The sequence below is a fragment of the Bos taurus genome, chromosome 24 (assembly GCF_002263795.3).
Source record: "Bos taurus isolate L1 Dominette 01449 registration number 42190680 breed Hereford chromosome 24, ARS-UCD2.0, whole genome shotgun sequence".
NCBI classification, from domain to species: Eukaryota; Metazoa; Chordata; class Mammalia; order Artiodactyla; family Bovidae; genus Bos; species Bos taurus.
The window spans coordinates 5,777,373-5,795,044 of record NC_037351.1 but is presented as its reverse complement, the minus strand read 5'-3'; positions in this window follow the sequence as shown (position 1 = coordinate 5,795,044).

Sequence of the window (17,672 nt, the reverse complement as noted above, 5' to 3'; positions counted from 1 at the left end):
ACCCAGCAGAGCCAACAAATAAATAGTGGGAAAGAGAGACAGTGCGATGTAATTACTATTTTACTTTCACTTTGCAAGAATACATTGTCTTCAGGATCTCCTCATTTACCTGTTTTCGTACTTGTGTGTGGAAGTTCACTCAAAGGTCTACAGCTGTCCTCATGTACCAGTTTGGGGTTAAGCAAGCCGTAAATTGAAGCTGTCTGTACTCCTGTGAGAAAGGTAGACACCACCATTACTTTTTCATTTTAGAGGAAATGATTGTCGTAAACAAGGTCATCACTTTTTAAAAAAATCCATACAGCTTATGAGTTATTTTGATGTAACCATTTGAATTTTCTGCCCTAGAAAAAATATTTTAGTGCTAGGTATCAATATATGGAAGGAAAATATTCACCATGCTGTTCATTTTTGTTTTATGTATCCCTCAGCACAAAAGAAGACTTTTATGATGTTTTTCCATTAATGTGTTTGTTTAAGGAAAGCTGGAGTTCAGCAAGCATTTTTCTTGCCTCTTTGATTCATAGACTCTCTAAGGCCCTTGCTTCTTAATGCAGGGCATATTGATATACTGATTTAATATAGTAACAGCATTATTGAGATATACCTCTCTGATGCCATCAGAAACAGTGAACCAGATAAAACATTTGCAATATTAAAATCAATTAAAATTTTAAAAAACTGTTAAATTGCATTTAGGATGGAATCAATTTATGGAGCTTATGGTTTCTGAGCAATTAAGGGAGAAAATTAGACTGGGATTTCTTGTTTCTCATGCTCTTTTAGCCAAACTTGTTGTTTCCATAAGTTAAGTATTACCAATGCCTTCTATTGAAGGCTTATGTAAACTTTTCTATTAAAAATGATGGCTTAAACTTCCACATCTTTGTTCAGTCTACTTAAGATTGATGATGCATCATGGCATTATCAACTCAATGGACATGAATTTGAAGGACAGGGAAGCCTGGCTTGCTATATAGTCTGTGGCAAATAGTTGGACACCACTTGGTGACTGAACAAAAACAACTTAAGATTATCAAGTTTTAACTTGTTCAAGTGAATTCCTTTTGCTAATTCAGGATTTTAAAAAAGGTACATTGACATTTCAGAGAAACAGTTATAGTGTCATGCTTTAGTTCAAGAGAAAGAAAGGAATGCTCACTTCTAGTGAAAGTGAAGTCCCTCAGTCATGTCCGACTCTTTGTGACCCCGTGGATTGTAGCCCACCAGGCTCCTCCATCCATGGGATTCTCCAGGCAAGAATACTGGAGTGGGTTGCCATTTCCTTCTCCAGGGGATCTTCCCAACCCAGGGATCAAACTCAGGTCTCCCGCATTGCAGGCAGACGCTTTAACCTCTGAGCCACCAGGGAAGCCCCCTTGTTTAGCTCTCTTCTAAATTGTTGATTAACCTTTTAAAGATTAAAGAGCTGTGAATAGTTGGGACAGTCTCCTTTCACTTCTCTGTTCCCTTTATCACATTATGGTTTCTCTGTATAATCTTTAAGACATCACTTACTGGTAATAACAGTGTTCTGCAAATCATATAATGGAGCAATAGCTAAAACATTAGGTGGGCTGTGAAGGGTGATGAAATATGAAAAAAAAAATGCTGCTGAAGAACAAAGTCGCTAAAAATGTATAGAAAACCTAACAGGACCTGAGATTATGTGTTGGTATGAAAAAGTATGGAGGTCTGTATGAACTATAAAAGGGTGATTGTGTGTTTCTGTGGGCTGGGTCTGTTAGAAAAGGCTTCTGGGAGTTTGGAATCTCCCAAGATTTCAGAGTTGTGTGATCTAAATTTGAGGAAGACGTGGATGTAGAACATTATTCTGTGTATTGCCACTATTAACTGCAATGACTGTCTTAAAAATAACTCGTTCCAGTTGCATGCAGGATGTACCACTTGTAGGAACCATTCCTGGATAGTAAATTCCAGACACGATGGAGAGGACTTTTGGTCATGGCCATCAGAATTGATGTCTTTACATTCTCAGGCTTGAACCTATCAGCTGATGATGAGTTCCTTATCTTGAGAGAAGGGCTAAGAGTCTAGATGCTTTTTGACCTTAAAATCCTCAGGCTACTCCCTGTAAAAACACATAGAGAAGATATAGGGTGTTTCTTAGTCTACATCTTGTATCAAAACAAGAAAGAATTATTAGCTGAAGTACATACGGAAGATAGAAATCAGTGCCGTAGTGAGTTGACCAGCAGTTGATATATCAAGTCTTGGCTAAAAAGCTAGAGAGGTGGGCAAACTTAGAAAATAAGGACTTACAAGAAAAAAAAAAAAAAATAGATTCTGATTAATTTTTGATAGATTTACTGAGAGAAGAGAAAAGACTGATTTAGGAATTTCAGGTATGAAATTTCAGGTATTATGGTCGGTGATGAGTGCAGAGTAGCTGTTAATAGGTATTGTTGTGATGTGGAGACTTAGGAGTTTAGGGAGATTTAGAGTAAAGGGCTCCCCTGGTGGCTCAGAGGTTAAAGCGTCTGCCTGCAATGCGGGAGACCTGAGTTTGATCCCTGGGTTGGGAAGATCCCCTGGAGAAGGAAATGGCAACCCACTCCAGTACTCTTGCCTGGAAAATTCCATGTACCGAGGAGCCTGGTAGGCTACAGTCCATGGGATCGCAAAGAGTCGGACATGACTGAATGACTTCAGTTTCAGAGTAAAGGGGCTAGAAAATAAATATTAGGAAATGTTCTGAAAAGAACTTAAAATATGGGAATACATCTAAAAGTAGCAGGAAAATGAGAAAGTAATATAATGACTAATATAAAGGTTATGGTCAGAAAGTCAGAATTATCTAATGGATTTATAGTAAAGAAATGTCACATAGTAAAGTGTTGTTTTGGAGAATTAAAAAGAATTAGATATTTGGAAAGTGTTGAAGTGTTAGAAGAAAAGGATTACTATGGATCATTCCAGAACAATAGGAAATGTGGGAGGAATTGTGAGAGGAGAAATTTTTAGGAGGCACATTGTTGGAGAGGGACAATAAAATTGGTCAAAAACACCCCTATATTTAAAAATATAGGTCCTGGAAAAGCTCATTTGTTTATTAAAAAAAAAACAGAAATTGGGTGTGATTTCCACAATGACACAAAATACTTAAATGTCAGCTAAGCACTGGCTCTCTTTTCTATTTATCTCCTATTTCTAATTCCCCACAACACCACACACACACACACACACACACAGCTCTAAATTTATACAATTCAAAACACTCAGGAAAAAATGAACTGATGTCATATTATGTAAGGCTAGAATTAAAATTTAATGTGTAGAGATATACAACAACATTCAAAAATCAACATATTTTATAGGGAATAGATTAATGTCATTAATATCTTTCACTTAATCACAGATAAGTTATTCTTTTTCTTCATCTTCAGACTAATTATTTTTAATGTAATTATAGTATAGTTTTCTTCATATGCCTTTCCAGAATTATTTCAGCCTGTACATTTGCTAAGTTAATTCACTTTTATAGAATGAAATACTTATAATGAAATCTTGTGTTTTTAAATAACTTAAGAGCATGGAAGTACTTTTTTTCATTTTTAATTTATTTCATTTTTGTATTCATGTTCTGTCTTGTATCAGCTGTGAACTGTTTGTCATATATTCTAGGACTTTTTCAAGGATAACAGAACTAATTTAAAATATTTGAAGAGTTAGAAACAATAAATAAAAATTTCAAGTACTTTTCTTGAACCTATTCTTGGAGGATTAAGTTATATTTCTTCAGAACATCTTAAATTAGAACTATGTTTTCAGTTATTAGTCATCCCTATACTAGTTGACTTTTTGAAATAAGCTTTTAAGATGTATCCCAATAACAGTAAAATTAAAGGAATACTTAAATCACTTTGCATGAAGAAAACCAATTAAATCAATATTAAAAAATGTTTGATTCCATATAGGAAACAAATTTATTAACCTGAGGAGAAAAAAAAAATCTACTCTTTCTTTCTAGTCTCATAAAAAATTTTCTCTCTAAATACCTTCTATAAAATTCTCTGACTTCATCTACAGATACATCTGCCTCTCAGTCTATGTATATATGTAGTTATGAATGAACATATAACATACATGTGTGTATGTATGTGATATATATGTGTGCATATTTATAGATACATTTATTTCTCAAAAATTAGATAAATTTATTAAATAATTTCACTTTAGAAAGCAAAAAATAGAGGCAAATGTGTTAATTTCTGTTTCTTTCTTAAAACACACCAAAAAATGTTTATAATTCAGCATTCTGTAAAGACATTCATGTGGAAATATAATAGTGTATAAAATGCTAATAAAAAACCAATATGGTTGAAATACTATTTTCCATATAGTATGGAAAAGTCTAATTCATTTAGTGAATGAATGTTAAATAATGATCAGGTAAAAATTTTAAAAATGAATGCTTCACTACATTTTAAAAATGGATACTTCACTATATTTCATGGCCGAGTTCAAGATAGGTATATTATAGAAACCCTAGCTCATTCTATATAGAAAGTTGTATTTTATACTTACAGTGATGTATATAACACATAAATAGGAATGTTTCTTGAAACCATCTTTTCCTAAGGTAGCCTCATAACAAAACAAGAAGAATAAAAAACAGTAAACAGCTTTCTCTTATACCTTATGATAACTTTTATTGTGTAATATACTGTTTTATTTTTATTTTAAAGTTTCTTTGGTTTGGTCCTATTTTTTTTTCTCATATTGTTTGGCATGTGGGATCTTATTTCCCTGACCAGGTATCAAATCTGCATACTCTGCATTGTAAGCACAGAATCCTAACCACTGGACTGCCAGAGAAGTACTGGTATCTTCTTACTTTCAAAGTAAATACACACTGCTCAATTTACGATAGGGCTTCCCAGGTGGTGCTAATGGTAAAGAACCCACCTGCAAATGCAGGAGACTTAAAAGATGCAAGTTCAATTCCTGGGTCGAGAAGATCTCCTGGAGGAGGGCATGGCAACCCACTCCAGTATTCTTGCCTGGAGAATCCCATGGACAGAGGAGCCTGGTAGGCCACAGACCATGGGGTCACAGAGAGTCGGACACGACTGAATATATATAAATTATATAGCAACATATAATGTATTTTTAAATCTCATTATGTTTTAAATCATATTTCAATTTATTTACAAACTATGTTCAAATGTTAATATAAAATAGAATTTATTTTCAAATATTCTTTCCTTACTCTCTGTACATGCTTTTCAAGATATTCTTTACAGATGAATTGTTCATTTTTCAGGTTAAATTTAAAGCCATTTTACTGAAATTTAGATCTTTATAAATTGTTTTCGGGAGAATTTGTTTACTTAAATATTGAAACTTTCAGTTCATAAGCTCCATTAAGAGTTTCTGTTAGGTTTTTTTTTTTCCCTTTTATTCTATTCCTCAGTAAATATTTAGAGATTACTTCACTAATACTTGTATATCTATGACAAAGATGTAAGTAGTTACATATTAGTATTCAGATATGCAAAGAAAACATAGCTTATTTATTTCCTAGTGACTGATTTATCCTTGCTCATAAGCTCTTCTTATACCCTAAGCTTGTATTTTCTCTTTAAAATTGTCACTTTCAATGATGACTGTTGCATATTATCATATATGCTTCCTTTATATGAAATATCTATGTCTATCCATATCTATTTTACTTGCTGTAGGATAACTCCATCTTTCTAGTGTAAAATATTAAGTCTGGACTGTTTGCTTCTCTTCTTTCTATCTGCGATGGCTTCAGAGTACAGGTGTGGAATGACTCCACTGGGACAGTAATGTAGCCTAAGAGAGGGTTTGCTGTCTTCTGGACTCTGCTTAGTTTCCACGAAGTGGATTTTGATCTAGTTTCTGGGCTCTTATTGTGGTTCCACTGTTTCCTTTTGGCCTTTTCAGCCTCTGTGTATTGAATACTTCTTGAACTCATGGATCTAGTCATTAGCTCCAATTACAAACACCTGCTCCTGAGTGTTCTTAAGCGGATCCTAAGATTCCTCCTTCCCGTCAGGCCTGTCAGCTCCTCCGCTTCTCCTCTCAGGACTTAGAGATTCCCGCATTGGATAAAATACATAGACCTACATATCTAATTAGCTCAGCCAACTCCAAGTAGGATGAAGATTCACATGTAGACACATCAGAGTGAAGCAACAGAGAGAAAACATCAAAAGCAACAGAAGAAACAATTACATGCCACGCAAAAGGGAATTTTCAGCTTTGATAGCAAAATAAAGACATTTTGAGAAAAATCATTACTGGGAGACCAACCTTATAAAAAAAGATAATAAAAGAATGTCTTCTTACTGAAATCAAGGGAACCAGATAGTAACTTGCCTCCTTGTGAAAAAGCAAAGAGCGTCAGTAAAGGTAAGTGTGTCCACATCACTAGGGTGGGGAAGGCCAGACTGTTGCCATTTATATTTATCCACCTGCTCTCTGGAGAAACCTGGAAGACCTGTTTGTGCGGTTGCAATGTCTTATTCATCCTTCTCATGTTCCCCCATCAGACATGACTTAGTATAAATATTTAAGTGCTTCTTTAAGGAGGAAAGGAGAGGAGGGGAGGGAACTGGTGGAAAAGTCGCTGAGATGTGCAGAACTCAGTGCCTCCATTATCCTGCCCTGGTTCTTGAAAGTGACATCTATCTATCTTGTGTAAATTTCATTAATTACCAGCTTGTGGCTTAACCTAAATGTCAATGTACTGTGCTTATTTATCGTTTATATTTATACTGTATGATTATTCCAAATCTCTTTAGGGGAGTCATTTATATAAAACTAAACAAGCAAATAAGTAAAACTTACTGAATCCCCACCTTGAAAGCATAGTGTTCATATACACCAAACATTATGACTTGGTCAGTCATTGAAATTATCAGGAGATGATGACTAATTTTCTTCTCCTCAGTTAAAACAAATACACTCTCATATACTATTGGTGTTATGAAAATGAAAATAGCAAGTAACTGCTCAAAAACTAAGGTTTGATCAGCGGATTTAAATGTTTTGTAATGCAGTAAACAATCTTTTACAAAATCACCAATTTACATAGAATTTATATATTTGTATAGTTTATATAATAAAACTTTTAAAATCTCTATAGTTTATATATATATAGTTTGCATAGTAAAACTTTCAAAGTGCCTATGACAATAGTTTGTTAAGAAAATTTAGAGTTTGATTTAAGCCTTCATAATCCCTCAGGCTTTTCATTAATTATTTAATCATTATACTTTAATGACTTAATATAATTAATGCAGCTTCCAGATATCTGACATACTCTAGGATTTTTAGCATTTTTCTGATACAAATCGACTTCAAAATTACCACATGAAGATTTTTGCCAAGAATGTAATTTTTAAAATCAATTTAAAGAGACTTCTATGGTAAGATGGCAATGTTGACCTAGGTCTCATGTTTTTCTCCCCTCACACTTAAAGATGTAACCAGGAAAAAATGTATCAAAAATATAGTATCATAACTCATCAAAGGAAGACAAAGCACAGTGCCACACTCAAGACTCGGAGAAATACTGTGAAATCAACAGAAAACCATATATTTTAGTTTGGGGAATTATCAGCTATTATTGGTGAAAGGAATGAAGTACAAGAAAAAAACAAATCCAACTAATAATGGGTTCTCTTCCCATACCAATGGAAGACTAAGGCTCAGAAGCCTACTTAAGACAGGATTTTAATTCCATAATTCAGCCACAACACAGGGAAATTCCACAAAATTTAATATTTTGTTTTTGTTTTATTTTTTCTCAGCTGGAAGGAAAGCATGAAAGGGAAGAACAGATAAACATAATCACCAAGAATTAATTATCTTTAGACTTAAATAGAGATTAACTAGATGGCATATAAAGAGATAAAAATAAGATAAAACGCTCCACAGGAACTGGCACTCTATGGAGGATGTTTCCCCACATATTCCGGTTGTATTTTCACTCTTCTCCATTTAGAACTAATAAGGACTTGGCTAAGTATTCACGTAAGTTACTTTTTTTCCTCCTGTGACAGACGGGCTAGGGCTTGTAATTGCTCCCACAATGTAGTAAAATCATGGAGATTACTGTGTCTATAAAAGCAATGTTTGGAGACAAAAATGCAGCTTGGATGGAATGCCCCAAAAAGAATAAACAAGCAAACAAATATTTCTTCAAATAGGTGGACTGACATTTAATAGAGGATTTTTTTTAATGTGTAGAAGGGATTTCAACAATTACACAATGCAGAGAAGCTTCCTCTTACCTCTTACTCCCTTCCAGTCACTATCACTAGAATATCAGATGTGTCAGTTGTCCAACAAACTAAAGCATAAAGAGAAAAACAAATACTGTACATTAATGCATATATGTAGATTCTAGAAAATGATACTGATGAGCTTATTTGCAGGGAAGGAATGGAGACACAGATATAAACAGATTTATGGACCCAGTGGGGAAAAGAAAGAGTGGGATGAAAAATGAAAATAGCGTAGACGTCTATACACTGTTCTGTGTGTGTATGTGTGTGTGTGCACTCATGCACGCTGTTGTACGGCAGAAGCCAACACAACATTGTAAAGCAATTTTTCTCCAATTAAAATTTTTTAAAAAACTAAAACATTAAATGAAATGTTAAAATAGTTTTCAGATAAATGGGCCTGGAAATCAAGGCAACAGCTGACCTTTGCACAACAAAGGTTTTAACTGCATGGGTCCTTTTGTACATTGATTTTTCTCAGTAAATTTATTGGAAAACTTTTTGGAGATTTGTGACACTTTGAAAAGATCTTACAGATGAATCATTTCATCTAGAAATGTTGAAAAAAGTAAAAAAAAAAAAAATTAGGTATTTTCCTGAGAGCATAAAATTTATGGAGATACACATATGACATACCATATTTGTGTTCGTTGGCTGTTTATTGGCAGGGAAATTGGTAAGGTTGCCAGGCCACAATAGGCTCTTGGTAGTTAAGTTTGGGGAGAAGCAAAATTTATGTGCACATTTTTTATTGTGTGAGGGCCAGAACCCGTTAACGGTTAACCTCATGTTGTTCTAGGGTCAATTGTGGTGTGTGTGTGTGTGTGTGTGTGTGTGTGTGTGTGTGTGTGTGTGTATGCGCGCTCAGTAATGTCTGACTCTTTTTGACCCCATAACCGTTATGTAACCATAGAAGATTCTTGGGAAATGTATTCATGTTCATTGTGTAACCAATAAGAAAACATTGCACACCTGTAAAAGTTCAGCTACAAATATGAGAGCAAAAGTGGTATAGTGTTCAGAAGACATCTTCTGTTACAAGCTAAAATAAAATTTCTCATATTGAATGATTTGCTCAGTATAGTGGATTAATAACAACAAAATGTCAGCATCAAAGACCAGGTGATAAACAATGTAAAATAAGGGATATAAAAGGGAAGCTTGGGTGATAATTCATTGTAGGAACAAAGAAATAAGACTACATAACTAATCAAGATTTTAGAAATACCAAGATACATAATAGACCAATTAAAATAAATTTTGACATTATTATCAGGTCATAACAAGGAATGAAAACATGAAAAAGTCAAAAGCTGATAGGAATTAATAGCTATCGAGGGTAGTATATAATACAATAAAAATATACTGATACAGAGAACTCCACCGAATTAAATGATAGTAGAATTATTTTCTGATATAAAGTCCTGAATCAGCATACCAATATTGTTACAGGAAAACATTTTAAGCAAGCAATTAAAACTAGACATCAGTTAACTTTATTGGCAATAAACTACAAAGATAAGGAAGACACAATTTCAAATATTATGTATCAAAGATTTACTTAAAGATTTATTTTATCAATTCTTTCTTTTATTAAATTATTTATTTCCCATATTATATGTTGCTTATTTTCAAAAAAGATAAAAGAAGGGGAACGAGAAAAAAAGTGAAAAGAAAATGAAGGCAATGTAAACATACCAACCAGTTTGCCAATCAGTACACTACAAGGAATATTGTATCTTCAAAAAATGGAGCAACAAACATCAAAATCCTGAGAAGAAGAAAGTGTGAGCCAATTTGTAATACTTGGCCAATTTCCTTTATGAAAAAATAGCCTAATTTCCTCACAAATATTAGCAAATCAGTTTCAACAATTTATAAAAACTGTAATACACCATAATCAAGTAGGATTTATCCTAGGTATGTAAGATCATTTCAACATTGAAAAATCGTTTAATGCAAATCCATCGTTATTGACAGGCTGAAAAAGAAAATCACCTGATCATATCTGTATGATATAGGTGCAGAAAAGCCTTTGAAAAACCCAACACCCATTCACAAAACAATAAATAAATGAATTTGACCACATTCCAACCGAACTTCAAACCTCAAACTTGTAATAGAGAGGAACTAGTCTTTTTTTTTAAGTTTTATTTTTTTTGGTTACTCTGAGCCTTGGTTGCTGCACGCAGGCTTTCTCTAGTTGCAGAGAATGGGGGCTATTCTCTAGTTGTGGCGTGCGGGCTTCTCACTGTGGTGGATTCGCTTGTTGTGAAGCATAGGCTCTAGGTGCATGGGCTTTAGTAGTTGTGGCCCGTGGGCTATAGAAAGCTTGGGCTTAGTTGCTCCACAGCAGGTAGGATCTTCCTAGACCAGGGATTGAACCAGTATCCCCTGCACTGCAAGGCAGATTATTAACCACTGGCCCACCAGGGAATCTGTAGAGAGAAACTTCTTTAACTTGATAAAGATCACTTCTAAAAAACAGTTAATATCATACTTGATTGTGAGAAAGTCTACTAAGATCAGGAACAAGAAAAGGATGTCCCTTTCACCCTTGCTTTTCAGCATTGTGCTAGAAGTCCTAGTTATTGCACTATGAAAGAAAAAAGCAATAAATGGCATAAAGATCCAGAAGGAAGAAATAAAATTGTCACAAGTAACATCCCTGTGTTGGGAAGATCTGCTGGAGAAGAAATAGGCTATCCACTCCAGTGTTCTTGGGTTTCCCTTGTGGCTCAGCTGGTAAAGAATTCACGTGCAATGTGAGCGACCTGGGCTCAATCCCTTGGTTGGGAAGATCCCCTGGAGAAGGGAAAGGCTACCCACTCCAGTGTTCTGGCCTGGAGAATTCCATGGACTGTATAGTCAAGGGGGAGCAAATAGTTGGACATGATTGAATGACTTTAACTTTCACATGATTGTCATGATTCTATAACGTGATGCAATAAATATAATAGAGAACTGACAAAAAAAAAATCCTCCAAGAACAAGCAAGTAATCATAGCAAAGTTGGGGCATCCTGCAGATGGCAGGACAGTTACTAACTAGAATGGACCTCCCATAACATAGATGATCAAGTACTATTTGAAACCACTGAAGTTAAAGCAAACAGCTTTAAATCACCTCTGGTACAGGAGGTATAGTCTAGGTAGTTCTTTTATGCCATAAGCAGTGTCTTCTTTCTAAAACACTGCTGTTAACCTTTAAAAGAGGAAGTTTGCTCCTGATTTTTTGTTACTAATTGTTGACACTCAAAGCCCATTTTTGTGGTATTTATTTGCTCTATATTGTTGATTTCTAAAATAATGATAGTTTATATTATCTTTACAAATATTATCTCACCTATCTGAACATTCCTAAACTAATTTTATACCCTTCCCCAAAACCACACACCACGCATCCATCCACACTGAACTTATTCCCGGCAACTCTTCAAACTTGTTTTCGCCTTAAGAGCACTTGCCCTTGCTTTTCTTTCTACCAGAAATAAAGTTTCCTCAATGTCAACTTTTCAGTGGAGGCTTTTCCTCATCTTTCCATACTTAAAATTCCCTTTCCTGCACATTTCTATATTCTGATGTTTGGCACGTCATTCCGCTGTTATTTTCTACTCATATGTTTAATGCCTGGGACTCTACACTCAAAACAAGCTCCTTGAAAGAGGGAGAAGTTGTGTCTGTTTCTTTCAAAATCACATTTATGACCCTACAATGAAGAGTGTGTACTCTTCATTAGACTCAGCAAAAATTCATTCAGAGGATGGAAAAATGAATGGATACAGGAATAGATGAATAAATAAATGTGCACCTGGGTGACCTTATAATTGAACTTTCAAACAAGGATACTGTAGAGAATAATATAGAGGCATTATTTAATAATTTCAGCACATGAGGAGATGTAAAATTGGGACATTTATGAGCTTAACCCAATGATCTCTGGGAAAAGAAGTAAGCATAATCACCTTATCTGTCACCCTAGAATCCTTGAATTCTAGATACAAAGATAATATGTTTACATGTTTCAATACAATTTCTGTTGTTGTGGTTCATTTGCTAAGTCATGTCTGACTCTTTGCAACTCCATGGACTGCACTGGGCTTCCCTGTCTTTCGCTATCTCCCAGTTTTTGCTCAAATTCATGTTCATTAAGTTAATGAAGACCTTAAATTCAATCGTAGATATTGAATTTGATCTTAAATACTTTTTAAGGGCTAGGTCATATTATATTCAGAGATTAAAAAAAAATTCTTCTTTAATGCAAAAGCCAATTTTCAGACACACAAACCCATCAGAGATATCAGTTCAGGCAGGACATACAGACTTTGCAAACAAGGTCCCATGTTAGGGGTCAGGCAAACACATGGACCATTTTTGCGTTTAAAACTTTGCACTTATTCTGAAGCCTTTCTATCAGATAACTTCATAGCTCAGACAGTATCACAGAATTCTAAATTTATACTTTTAAAAAGAGTCTAGAGTTAATTCTGCTACCGTCATGACCTGAGTGGAAGATTGGGAACAAGTAATGAACACTCTCTTTGGAAGTTCTTCAACACCAAATTCAGAATATAGCCTCAACTGCAATTGAGGCTTAGTTTGAAAAAAAAGAAAAAGAAATGATAGCAGGCAATTTATCTCCAGGGTACTAAGACATCAGAAAGAAGAAGAGAAAAAAAAGTAAAATAAGGTAACCTAGAGACATCTATATCTATATAAGCGGGATTGGCAGCAGGAGCTCCGGGTAGTTGCTCATCACTGACAGACATACAGGCCGAAATTGGAAGCACAATTAATATTGATGGGTACTGGTCACTGAAGGGAATCATGCTGTTTGCAATAAATGATGAAGAAATTAAGGGCACTGCCCTAAAAGTATTACCATGTCACCCTCTGTATTGCCATATATCATTTTGCAGAGGAGTTACCGTCCAACTTGACATGGATCCGGACCTTTCACCTAGGAAGAATGGAAATCATAAGTTTGATATTTTCTATGTAAAAGTCTCGTAATGTTCATAAGTATCAAAGGGAAAATATCCGTTAATATCACTCAGCAGATAGACTATAAGTTTTATTTCTTATTTATCTATAAGCTAAATGAAATTATGATGACAACAAGAAATGCAGCCATGTTGAGTGATATGGGAGTTGATCTCAAGGCATCTATACTTGGCCAGAGGGATGGACACATTGTCTGCAAGGGCAGAACAAGGGCAAGTTTCCGAGTCCATACTCACAAACAGTCTCTCTCCAAGGTCCAAGCTGGAGAAGTTTACTATAGATGGAGAGCCAGAAGCTGTTTGAGCCCTGAGAAGAGACAAAGTGATGAACAAACAGAACACACAAGCTGAATTCAAATGTCGTTATTTAGTCGCTAAACTGTGTCCAATTCTTCTGCGAACCCATGGACAGTAGCCCACCAGGCTCCCCTGTCCATGGGATTTCCCAGGCAAGAATACTGGAGTAGTTTGCTTTTCCAGGGTATCTTCCTGTATCTTCCTGACTCAGTAGATTCTTTACCACTGAGCCACCAGGGAAGCCCTCTGTGTTCAAATAGAGGAATACAAAAATAAACAACTTATTGATATAGAGTGTACCCCATATTGTAGTTGCTGTGGTGAAAATAAGACAAAGCCTGGGAATAAGATATTTTGTCCAGGGGGCAAATATAGCATCAGGGAGTAGAGAGAGACATTTTAGGAAGGAACAGTCAGGACTGATTACACTAAAAAGAGATTATGAAAGCAAAATCCTCACCTAAGGAAGTGTGGACATAAGCCAGACAGAGAGGGAGCTTTCCAGGGATAAGCAAAAATAGTTTCTCTGGTTAAAGAGGAATAAGTGGGTAAAAACATCATGCTGTATAATATGTGAAAGGGCCACAATGAGATTTTGGAAATATCAGATTAATCTGATCTATTTTGACTAATATATCAGGTATTGTTTATGTTTATTTTTTCAAAAATATTGCTCAAAAAGATTTTGCTATAGTAAGTACAGTCAATATCCCTTTTGGGGACCCATAGATGAAAAATCAGTTAGTACAGGTCATTGTATGACGTTATTTAGTTTCTCTCTTTAACCAAACTGTTTTCATAAAGTATGGTTCTTCTACTGTTTAGTCGCTCATTCCTGTCCAACTCTTTGCGACCCCATGAACTATAGCCCACCAGGCTCTCTGTCCATGGGATTTACCAGGCAAGGATACTGGAATGGGTTGCTATTTCCTTCTCCAGGCGATCTTCCCAGCCCAGGGATAGAACCCATGTCTCCTACATTATAGCAGGCAGATCTTCTACTGTGCTTGTCCATTAAACTCACACATGAAGCCATCCTGTCAACAGACTGTTTGTTCTCTGACTTTCCTAAATTGGCAACTTTCAGTTTTGTAGAAGTTGAGGGAAAATATCATCATCATCGTCATCATAACAATAATAGTAATAATTAAAATAACAGCAATTATAACTGACCTGAAATGTACTAACAAAAAGTCTGGTCTGTCTACTTGGGTTAAATCTTCCAGTAAATCTCCAGGACATTCATAAACAGAGTTACGTTCTTCTCTGCTAGTAAGAAGTATTCATCATTAAAATACAATTCTATGGACTTTAAATCTATAAAAGTCAAATTTAAATGCATAAAAGTCATCAAATCTATTGATGACATAAAGTAGTAAAAATGAATTGTATTGATCCTACTAGTTTTAAGCATTATGGATTATGCATCTTCAGAAAGAAAGAAGGACCAACTTTTTAAAAAGTACTCTTGGTTCTATTAAAAAAGAAATAGCATTTTTACGATGCTTTATTGGTGCCAGCTTATCATTCCCTAAGGCTCCTGGTCCTCCAAGGGGGAAAAAAAAATATGAAAAGACTGTTAGTTTTAGACCTCCTGAAAATTGCAGATAAGGGTTAGAGAGTTCATTGTGCCATTGAATCAGATCCATCTTAGAGATGTGCAGATCAGGTGGGCAGACAATGTGTTTCTTCCCCATCCCTCGCCTTTTATCACAAGCAAACAGACCTGAATAAAGGCATCTACCACCTATTATATATCTGTGAACAACCAATCACATCTTGTTAACATAATGTAAAATATTGGGTCTTTTAGTCAGAAGTGACACTATTTTAATAGCATCACAATTTGCTCCAGACATGCTGGTCTTTTCTGTAATAAGACGTTGTAAAAGAAGGCAGCGAGTTAACTGTCTTTGGGAAATTGAGTGAAAAGCAGTTCACAGCTGCACTTCTCTACATAAAGACTTGGAGAAAGCGAGAGAGTTCACATATAACCTCATTAAATAAGACAGCAAGTCTAAGTGGCATCCAAAGCTATTAAACAAACTAGATTGGTCCATAATAATAAGAAACATATTTCACATCTGTTGCGCGGTACAGAGCTTTTAACAAGTAAGAGGGATAACATGCTGGAAAAAGAGTCGCTCTTCTCCATCAGTATATCATTGTCAATGGCAGTGCTGTCTCAAAAGAAGCACTTATCTCATACACTTTATTGCTTGATAGCTTGCTGATTGCTTTTACAAAGCAATAAATTGATGGCCTGATTCAGTACTGACATTAGGTTATGTTCATTTTCAGTGATTGATGTCTTGAATTAGAACTCTTGTATTCCTCTCTGTTTAGGGATATGAAAAGCTAAACAGGCCTGTCTGATGTCACAAATAAGGCAGAATAACTGATGCCAAATGAGCTATATTTATTCATTTAAATAACTAAATGGCTTTTCCCTTTAATAAAGTTTTCATAATTTATGTTTTAGTGTCTCCGTTTCCAATTAAATTGTCTAGCCAAATTAAAAAAAAAAACTTGAAAAAAGATGTCATATATCTAAATTTTGCAGTTTCAAGGCAGATGAAGGAAAGACTACAAATCAGAATAAATGATTAATAAATTGATTAGGTAAATATAAAAATTTGACTAATTTTCATATTTCAAAAGTGGAATATATTTGTTACTTTCCATTAACTGGAGTTATTGTTTGGTTTTGTAATTTTAAAATAGTACTGAAACTAGAAAGGTAAAAATGAGTAAGACTGTAGAAGAACGGAGCTATTGTTTTTGTTTTATATTGTTTCTACTCTTTTTCAGAAAATTTACTTTGGCAAACTTGATTAAAATAACTAATATTAGTAACATTCCCATAGAAAGTAGCCAGTTCACTGTTAACATCTTTAATAGTTTAAGGAAATCAAATAAGAACTGTATTCCCAGTCCTGTATATCAAATAAAGAAGCATCTTGCCTGGAGAATCCCAGGGACGGGGGAACCTGGTGGGCTGCCGTCTACGGGATCGCACAGATTCGGACATGACTGAAGCGACTTAGCAGCAGCAGCAGCAGACTAGTGGTTCTCACCTAGGCATGATTTTACCCCCAGGGAACATTTAGAAAATGGATACATATTTGATTGTAATAATTGGGGCATTGACATTTAGTGGATGGCAACCAGGGATGATCTTAAGATCACACAGCACAGAGGATGTCCACATACCACAAAGAATTCTCAGACCCAATGTGCCTGATGTACTGGGCTTGAGGAAACTTCCTGTAGATGCTTCAAGGGAGCAAGGCCAGGTCATGAGTCTCCTTGCTTACAAGTCCCTGATCCTGTTAAAGCAGCTTAGCAAACAGATGAACGCTGTTTCTCTGACTGTGGTTTGTGCTTTTATATCAGATCTCTCTGCCCCCATTTGTGGAGTAAGAATGTGGCCCATGACCATGGACATGGAACGGGCAGGTGGAATGGGGAATGGATGGTCTCAGGCATCTTAACTTGTAGCTAACTGAGCATTCTGAGCAGCAAAATGGAATCACACAGATAGTGAGGGGTTATTGGGAATAAATGAAGATGATGTTATCACAACGCTGACTTGATGACTGGGGTTGGGCTTTGTGAACAAGAGAGTATAACATGCTTCAGAAAAAAAGCATTTAAACCCATATTAAGTAGATGTGTTAATGAAAAGTGAACTCGCTCAGTCGTGTCTGACTCTTTGTGACCCCATGGACTGTTGCTCGCCAGGCTTCTCCATCAATGGGATTTTCCAGGCAATAGTATTGGAGTGGGTTGCCATTTCCTTCTCCAGAGGATCTTCCCGACCCAGGGGTTGAACCCTGGTCTCCCACATTATAAGCAGATGCTTTACCATCTGAGCCACCAGGGAAGTCTTAAGTATAAGTGTTAACATGCCACTAATTGCAAGAGCACTAAATTTTAGCACCACCTTTCTTTACATTAAAAAAATTTTTAATTGAAAGTTAATTGCATTTCAATGTTGTGTTGGTTTCTGCTACATACTAACGTGTTGTTGTTCAGTCCTTCAGTTGTGTCTGACTGTCTGTGGGCCCATGAACTGCAGCACACCAGGC